Source organism: Dreissena polymorpha, chromosome 10, assembly GCF_020536995.1.
Source record: "Dreissena polymorpha isolate Duluth1 chromosome 10, UMN_Dpol_1.0, whole genome shotgun sequence".
In the NCBI taxonomy this organism is placed as follows: Eukaryota; Metazoa; Mollusca; class Bivalvia; order Myida; family Dreissenidae; genus Dreissena; species Dreissena polymorpha.
The window spans coordinates 85753058-85763918 of NC_068364.1; positions in this window are offsets into that span (position 1 = coordinate 85753058).

Genomic DNA, 10861 nt, shown 5'->3' on the forward strand with positions numbered 1-10861 from the left:
ACGACTACGACTACGACTACTACTACTACTACTATTACTACTACTACTACTACTACTACTACTACTACTACTACTACTACTACTACTACTACTACTACTACTACTACTACTACTACTACTACGACTACGACTTCTACTACTACTACTCAAACTTGAAACTTGAAACTTGAGCATTTGATTGAGCGCCTATTTCTACGTATAAAACATATTCAATGGCGTTGTACAATAGAAAATAAAAAAATCTAAACACAAATTAAAAACATACACAGGTACATCACGTATTACCTTAAAAATATGCAAAAAAAGTCACCGAACAAGTATGTCTTAAGTCGTTTTTTTGAAAGTGTCTATTGAAGTACATTGTCTTAAACTCAAAGGTAGGTTGTTCCATAGTTTTGGACCTACAGTGCTGAAGCTTCTATCACTGAATGATCTTTTCTTGTTGAAAGGTACATTGATACAGCCTATTGATGATTCTCATGATCTAAGATTGCGTTTAGAAATCGGCGTGGATAGAAGTTCGGTCAAATAGGCAGGGGCATTACCAGTTGAACAGTTTAAAATGTATGTATGCATTTTGAATTCGATTCTAGCCTTGATTGGCAGCCAGTGCAGGTCATGGAGTGATTGTTTTGAACTGTCACTTTTTCTACGGCTCAAAACCAATTTAGCGCACATATTTTGAATACGCTGTAATTTTGCCAATTCACTCTGGGAGATGCCGTACAAAATAACGTTGCAATAGTCCAAATGGGAAATGACTAAAGAAAGACCTAGTGTTTCTGTGGCGTCTTGTGTTAAGTATTTACGAATGTTTTTTATTTTGAAATAATTCATAATTGAAGATCTACACTTTCTCTTAACGTGTTCCTTAAAGTTCAGGGTTTCGTCCAAGAATGCGCCCAAATATCTTATGCTGCTTTGTCGCTTGATCTTGTCACCACATACATCAATGTCCTGAGTGTTACACTTATTTAATTATGGGCGACTTCTACTACTTCTACTTCTACTACTACTACTTCTACTTCTACTTCTACTTACCTGTTGTAGTCGTCGCATAGTGTTCAGTGTCAACCATCCCTCTTCTGGAAAAGAAAAGGAAACACACTCGCAGGAAAGTCTTCGTAGATTATGTACATCTATATGATTGAACTGTATATTCAAACAATCACATTCTCATTACGATATGTACGTGATTTCTTTAGAATATATGTTTATTCCCCCCCCCCCCTCCTCCACCCCTATCCAAAAAACAACATAAAAAAACACACGCACATTCACTGGGGACTGGAGCCATATTGATTTTCCCATCTCCGTCCGAGTGAAAGTCGTTCCGTCCTTCCGTTTTGGTTCTTAGGATTTTGTGTCGCGCGTTACTCAAATACGTATTATGGATAAAAACATATTTGCCAGCATGAGAACTTTCGAACGAACCTCATATTGTTGTAAAAATGTTTTCGAATTATTTAGGGGCATGGCTTTTTTAGAAAACAAAAGACAATTTTTGATTTGTGTTGCTCAAAATGTATTGATGCCAGTGGGGCGAAAGGTTAAAACGTATTAATTCTTATGTTAATAAACGCACCTATACATTTTGTTTCGGATTTTATGTTATGTTTTTAAATGATCGGAGTTATGGCCGTTTTAAATCAAAATGGGATTGTTTGATTTATTTCGCACGTAACTAAAACATAGTATTGCTAGAGGAGTTAGCGTTATCAACATAGTTTTGTGCACATTTACGTGACTCATATGTCTGACGTAGCTGGATTTATTGCCCTTTTTAGCACACACTTGCATTTTACATCTTGCGTCACGCGTTACTTAAAAAATATTGCTGCTAGAGAGAAAACACCTGCGAACCTTCATATTTTGGTTTCGATATGGTTCACATAACAGGAGTTATGACCCTTTTAAAACAAAAAATGCAAATTTTAACTTTTGTCACGCGTAAGTCAAAATAGTATTTGTGCTGGACGAATGAAACTATAAAACCAATTGACAATATTTGAACATTCGCACCTCCATAAGTCGTCTTTGATATGTTCGACATTAAAATTTATCAGTAAAATGACAAGTTTTACCTTATGTAAGGTGCAACTCAAAACATATTACGTATACTGTGATAACACTAAACTAGCATGTACACTTGGTATCTGTGTAAATTTATCCCACATTAGTGGAGTTGTGAGACAAGAGCATTATGTAGGGGCATCCATGGCATACGGAAACAAATTAAAATTAAGAATATTCTTTGTTTTAATAATAAAAGCAAGCATGCATATGGTACAATATGAAAAACTAAATTACAATCAAATATATAGACAGACATTAAATAAATATTACCTGTTGGTCAAAACATCGTACGGCTTAGCCTTAACTCGTTCGGTGATTGCAATTCATGACATAAAGATTATTTTAGCGTCGTTCTGGCAAAACTGGGCATAATACATGTTTGTAAAGTGTCGTTAGCACAGATTAACCAGGAATGGCACTTTCCACTGTATGGCAATTTTTGTTAACATGAAGTCTCGTTTAAACGAAAGTTCAGTGAAGGCGGAAATTGTCGTCCCTTATTAGCCTGTGTGGACTGCACAGGCTAAACTGTGATGACACTTAACGCATATTTATTAGCTCAGTTTTCCCAGTTCGAGGCTTAATTAGGTGTGAAAATTCGTTACCTCATCTTGTTTTATTAAATTCAGTATATAAATTATAATTAAATAGGGTAAATATTCTACTGTTTTGCCTGTTAATGTGAAATTCGATGCTTTGGAGTAAATGTCTATTCACATAATATGTTTTGTTATTACTAATCTGGGCTAAATGAGTTTAACCGGTTTAAACATCTATTGCTTTTCATTTATCGTTCCAAGACGGTGACACGAGCTTAAATAACTGTTTTATTTGTTATGTCGGGTTGTATATAAAACACTTTATTTAATCTCTTTGGTTTGCCCTGACATGCTCTTAAACACAAGTTTCACTTAATACTTTCTTCCATGTTGCAGACCATACTGAGTGAACATTTTATCAGAGGAAGAGACAAAAACAGAGTTCCAGTACCCCGTTCGTTAAAGACCACCAAGTTGCAGCTTGTATATGAAACGCATAACTAACGCTCGGATAATATATCTTCTATATGCAGTAATGCCAATGATTCAAGAAGGTCTTGTTTTACTAAGACAGAACAATATATGATTGTTTAATTAAGGTTCTACTTCATGAACAGCAACAAAAACAACAACAGCAACTACTACTACTACTACATCTACTACTACAACAACATCTACTACTACTACAACAACAACTACAACTACTACTACTACTACTACTACTACTACTACTACCACTACTAATACTACAACAACTACTACTACTACTACTACTACTACTTCTACTACTACTACTACTACTACTACTACTACTACTTCTACTACTACTACTACTACTACTGCGACTACTACTACAACTACTACCACTACAACTACTACTACTGCTACTACTTCTACTACTACTACTACTACTACTACTACTACTTCTACTACTACTACTACTACTACTACTACTACTACTACTACTACTGCTACTACTACTACTACTACTACTACAACTTCTACTACTACTACTACTACTACTACTATTACTACTACTACTACTACTACTTAACTGCTACCACTACTACTACTACTACTACTTCTACTACTACTACTACTACTACTACTACTACTACTACTACTCCTACTTCTACTACTACTACTACTACTACTACTACTACTGCTACTACTACTACTACTACTACTACTACTACTACTACTACTACTACTATTACTACTTCTACTACTACTACGACGACGACGACGACGACGACGACGACGACGACGACGACGACGACGACGACGACGACGAAGACGAAGACGACTACTACTGCTACTACTACTACTACTACTACTACTTCTACTACTACTACAACTACTACTTCTACTACTACTACTACTACTACTACTACTACTACTACTACTACTACTACTACTACTACTACTACTACTACTACTACAACTACTACTACTACTACTACTACTACTACTACTACTACTACTTAACTGCTACTACTGCTACTACTACTTCTGCTATTACTATTTTACTATGACAACTTTTGATGCGACTTCTATTATAACTATTGTTTATATTACAAATACAGAAACTATTTTTACTACAACTGCTGTAACCCCTATAACTTGAACTATTTATTACTTTTATTACTACAACTGTAACTAAAACAAATACCTGCATACTCATGTTACTCCTTAATTGTATACCGAGTTTCCGCTACAATGTTTGTGACAGACAGACCGACAGACATACATACAGACAGACAGAGCGACAGATATACATAAAGAAAGAAAGACGGACGGACGGGCGGCCGGGTTTCCGGTGGGCGGACGGACGGGCACACATACACATAAACAGACACACACACACACATACAGAAAAACAGACGGACGATATAATTTGTCTTGTTTGATGACGACGATACTTTTAAGCATTATTCTGCAACAATTCTTTCTTTGAATATACAAAAATAACCGTAAGTATGATTATTTAACTTTGTGATGCCTTTTTTCTCCATTGCATGTTATCAATCGCATTGAATCATGGTGGGGATTGACAGACAATTAACTTCCATAAATTATTATCAGAAACTAACTTTGATTGTTGGTGTTAGTTTTGACTCGCAAGTATAAATGGTGACACTATTATTTTGTATAATCATAAGGGCAAACCGCACTGTCTCATACATCGTTTCCGCATAAGACAAATATTAAAACATACTTATTTTATAAAGAGGCTGCTGCTGCTGCTGCTGATGATGGTGATGATGTTGATGATGTTGATGATGTCGATGATTGCTGTGATGATGCTGATGCTGATTGTGATGTTGCTGTTGATGATGAATATGATGATGATGTTAGTGGTGGTAGTGGTAAAGATGATGATAATGATGATGATGCTGCTGATGATGATGATGCTACTGCTGCTACTGCTGCTGCTGCTGCTGATAATGATGATGATGATGATGATGATGATCTTTAGAATGCAATGGCGAAAACGAAGATGAGTATTGCAAACAACAGTTTTTCTCACAAACTTGTGTGTTATGTTTAATTTAATACTCATTTACGATTGATGCTCTTTTCATCGTTATAATATAGTACCCTTGAATTTCAATGAAAGAAACATAGTCATAGGTTATAAAATAATAAACTGTAAGCCTTACAAAACGCTTACCTATAACATTGATGTTATATTCGTTGCTGTTCTGTTTCCATCCAACAGCTATAGCTGAACAGCGTAATATTTGACAGTCATGGGCGAGAGTGACCGAGTTGATTGCGCAGGTATAAGAAGTTGCAGAATCGCAATAACAGTCTAAATATGTATGTATGTACGAAAGGGACAGGTACAGATGTAGAACATGTCAATGTTAGTCTGCTTCCGATGAATACCTCATTCAGATCTGCGGTGAGTTTAAGACGCTGCGTACTCGAGACTGAAGTTATATATACACACCAACAACAACAACTATGACAATCCATCAATGTCATTTGCTTAATTGAAACAAAACCTTATCTACTAAGTAAAAAAATAACCATACACGCAAGGCTGTTTCCAATTTGTGTAACTTGTCAAAAATGAAAACATTTTGAAATCGATTAATTATAATATGACAATACTATTGCTTGAAATATCAGTTTTTCACTCAAACAGTTAAAGTATTTATACTTTTGCTTGACATTATTATTTGTTGATTTATTTTATTTATCATATGTTATCGTATTCCGTGAAACAAAATAAAATTATAACATAAATATTGCCAAGCAATATAGTCCCCTACCGGCTCCACCATTGTCAGAAATTCCACTTTTGTCAGATTTTTTTTATTTGTTGCCATAGCAACCAGAATTTTTGATGCAGGAACAAAATGAAATGACGTGCATAATGTCCATAGTGCCATCTATCCATGTGTCAAGTTTCATGAAAAAATATTAAGAACTTTTCAAGTTATCGCAGGATCCAGAAAATCACCATTTTCAGCAGTATTTCTAGTCTATTTGTTGCCATAGCAACCAGAATTTTTGACGTGGGAACAAAATGAAATGACGTGCATAATGTCCATATTGCCATCTATCCATGTTTCAAGTTTCATGAACAAATATTAAAACTTTTAAAGTCATCGCAGGATCCAGAAAAGTGTGACTGACAGACAGACAGACAGACAGACAGAGCGTAAACCATAAGTCCCATCCGGTGAAACCGGTAGGGGACAATAAATGATATAACATTGCATTAATGGTTTACAGCATTAAATACAGATCAATGTGCAACAATAAATACTTACACATGTGACATTTAAATTTATAACTCTTAAAAAATAAAGTATACCTTCTGTTAAACGAAGCACTATGATTATCATCAAAAGAATACACTCAGATGCCATAATAGTGGGGTCACTCGTTTAATCGAGGCGCTTTCAGAGCCACTTTCAACTGACCAATGCAATATGAACAAACCAAACCCAAACGAGGACATAAACTTCATGACCAACTTCATTCCGGTTTAAAAGTCGGATGACAGTGTTTGTTCACTGCAAGTATCCCGGCTTAAGATATGATCGTATTGAGTAACTGCAAGCGAAAGTATAATGATATTTTAAGTAAACGGCATTTCTGAAAAGAATTTGAAATATTTCATGTTTTTACTAAACATACCATTTCCGAATGCAGGTTCAACATTTGCTAGATCTACATAGCAATTTTTAATATTGAAATGTATATACATGAGGAAAAAAATATAAAAAATTACGTTTCAATTTTTCTTAAAACAATAAACCATAACTTATACCATAATTACAGTATTTGTGCTTGCACAACAATCGTGGTATTGACGTCGCCATCGTATTATCGTTACCTTTGTCATATAAATATGTAATCAATATCGTACAATCGTCATCTGACAATCGTGTTATCGTACCATCGCATATTCGTCTTTTTTAAAGTAATAACGTGTAGTTATCATCGTATCATAGTCATGGTGTAATCGCCATCGCACCATCGTACCATCGTATAATCATGACAACTTCGAAAATTTTTACTTCTTGTCATCGTATTATGGTGTAATCGTCATCAAGCCAACGACGTAGACGCATCATAGTTTCGTCGTCGTGTCATCACACCGTCGTAACATCGCATGAAGTTTTCGTCGGATATTTATGTAAAATCGAAAGTGTGTCATTGTGACAACTTGTCATCGATTAAGTTCCATGGTGGCTAACGATTCAAATAAATGATGACTTGGTGTTTTATTATAAATTATCACAATACTAATGGTTATCTTACGGTCATCTTATCGTACCAGTATGTTCTTTAACAATATAAATTTTTACTTTATCAGCTTGTTTATACGCTAAAAGTATTGGTTATAAAGTCAACGACGTGAGAAGTAGAACTTAACAGCATTTTAAATTTCTAGTGTTACCGGATTTGCATTTTGAGAAGCGACAGACGTTTTCCAGACACCGTTTGTTTGTAAACAATTTCAATTCCAGTGGGTATACAAATGGCTGTGTATACAATTATGATTTCGAAGAAAGTCAATAAAAATAACCTTCTTGGGAATTTGAACCAATCTAATGTACATTTAATACATTTAACACGCTTGAAGGAAATTTTCAAACATGCATTTTCGACGTGTATTGTAGGCGTTACTCCCCTTTAGCAGTCATCCCAAAGTAAGCTTTACTACATATTTTCAATATTCCTTACTAGTTTTCACCAAGAAAAAAAAATCATTAATTAATACGGGTTCAGTATTCACAATGTACATGAAATACTGATGGAAAAATAAGTATGCGTTAAAATAACAGTATTTTCAAAGCGTACAATCATTTCTTTGATTGTCATTTGTAATGTACACTTACAGTTATTTTTAAATGCATATTAATTGTGTAATTACTGTCATGAAAAGAAATTAAAATAAAAAAATAAAACAATTATTTCAGTCTATTAGAAATCTTGCACCTGAATTGTCTACAAATTCAAAAACTTGATATTCAACACACATTTAAACTGCAGTACACCACTTGTGAAATTGCTTAACTTGTATGACGTGTTAGTACGTATAAGGATTAAAATGATTTACTTTCTTGAATCAACTATTCCTTTCATGATTTTAATTGTTTGTTCACGGTTAACTTAACGCATACTTCGACATATCCTCTTTCTTCGGCAGCCGGATTGCAGAATCAGTCACTGCTTTAGTATACGTTTCAACAACCTTTTTGTACCGATTCAAACATAGGGATTAATGTAGCTATTAAGGTGTTAAAATGTGTTTTGATCTTGCCATCTTTGATATTAATTGTCGCAACAATTGGGCAAGAAATTCCAAACTAAAAAACAGTCTTGAGAAACGTCAGATAATTATATCATTTTTAAGAAAATTTCTACTTTCAAAACCTTTTTGAAATTTTCAATTGGATGAAATTACATCAAGCCTGGTATTGTAAATGGGTTCAATTTGTGTTATTGTTTTGTCTTAAGCTACGTTTTGATACGAGTTACTCGATATAAGGAAGCATGTTGCATCAGAATCAATTAAAAGTTTGATCTTTTCAGAACCTGTTGTTCCTATTTTATGGGGGATCATCTAAGTTCAAGTAAGCTCTCTCATTTAATACTGTAAACAGGTAATTCATAATGAACAGATGTTGATTGTTGACACGAGAATTGGTCTAATGTCTTGCAAAATATTTGTGTGAACAACTTTTTTGTTTTGTTTGCAATGTACAAGGAACGGTTATCATAGTTATATCTCGACCAGGTTTTTCCAGGATGTTTTTTTCTAAATAATGCTCTAGAAAAACTTCTAAATTTTTTTTTCCTCATTCTTATTCAGCTGTTGTTTTTAAAGTGTATACGTTGATTTTTACCTGGTTGATTGATTCTCGAGTCCTTGAGTACAGTATCATTCGAATTGTTGATGAGGCAACGCATTTTACAGAAATATATTCATCACTTGATTACCTATTGTTATAACGTAATCCAAAAAGCGTTGCGTTATCGGGTATTGGCGATTTTTTTCATTATCGACAGCAACGCTGCCAATTGCAACGTAACGAACATTTGGGGCATTATTGAATAAATACAAGAATCGAATTTTTATCAAAGCATTATTCCTATTTTCATAAAATCTTCAAAAGGCAATCACGCCTAGACAATCATTTCATCGCCTCGGGTATAAAACATCAACAAGTGTCCGATACTCCGTGTTTTCATCATACTTGATGAGTTCTTGTTTATTTACGTATCATAATACGCGTCGAAACATCGGTCAATTTCGTATGTATTATTTATCATATTTACGTTGCAATTGTTAGACACGTGACTTTGCACACGGCACGTCAGAATTTGCACACGTTATAATTAACAGTTTCATTATTTATATATGTATTTTGACTTAGGTAACTAGACAGTACCACGCACACAACTGGACATAGCGGACACACAACTTCTTGTGTCGCGAGTCCGGATAGCCTCGCTTTAATATTGTATTTCACAAACATTTTAAACGTTGTGTTGAGTTTAATAAGCAAAACTAAAACGCAACGAAAACTGAAACGGACTTTTGTACGTTTATTATGTTTCAAAGACTACGTGACACAATTATGGTTGATTCAAATGAAATAAGGCAAACGAAAAAAACATATGAGCATCATGTATGTAAATAAAATCTACTCTACATGTATTTGGACAGCAATATCAAGTAATAATATATAAGTAGACATATATTCTATTTATTTACTGAAACTATTATGGGAAGTGCTAGATTATGTATCCAAAGCAGGCAACATATATGAAACCGCATGACGCCCCCTTGGCTTAATACACATATAGGTCGTATTATAAGAAAACGCAAACGAGCTTAACAACGGTACATATTATTCGTTCAAATTTCGGGCAATTAGAAACTTTACCACGTTATTTGTAATACAAGTACAAAATCAGTACTAAGACAGCCTGAGCAAAAACCACTACATTATTACCACAGGTCAAACATCTAATGGAAAGTTCTCAAGTCATTCATCGAAAACCTAACCATTTTTAAATACTTCACTAATTTATCCCATGGCATTTGTATGATTACTTACAGTATTAACAACTTCTGTCAAAGTCGTTCAAAATGTAATATAATAAAATGATATAAAAAAAATATACAAAGTCTGTTATAATTACATCTACTGATGCTCATGATATTTTTAATAACTTTATTCACCACTCCTCAGAACCTCACGGTATAAGTAAACGTATTAAAAATGTCGAGTCGAATATTACACTCCTTTATATGACTTTTTTTTTACTTTCTCACTCAACAACTGTATAGTTCTAAGCTCTCCGAAAGAAGCTCATTTCGGAGCTGCTATTAGGTATATTTTCTGTTATGTGAATGACTTACGCGCAACCAAATCTAGCCCAATCCTTTTCTATTATTCATTCCTACTTGTAGTTATAGAACATGGAACATGTTACCAGAATCGTTCAATATTTAATCAAAGCTTATACAAATGTTTCTTAACATCGTATTTTATATAGGAAAACGTTATCGTCAAATACTTCATACGCCTGTAAGGACCAAATCGGGGTACCCATTATGGACATCTTTACGTAAAATAAACATCATCGAATTTACATACACTATGCTCGTTCAGACATTTAATATGATTACAACTTGTTCTTCGTATTTCCTAATTATAACGGATTACTTACTGCATTAATTAATAGTATCTCCAGAATAACAAGCGATG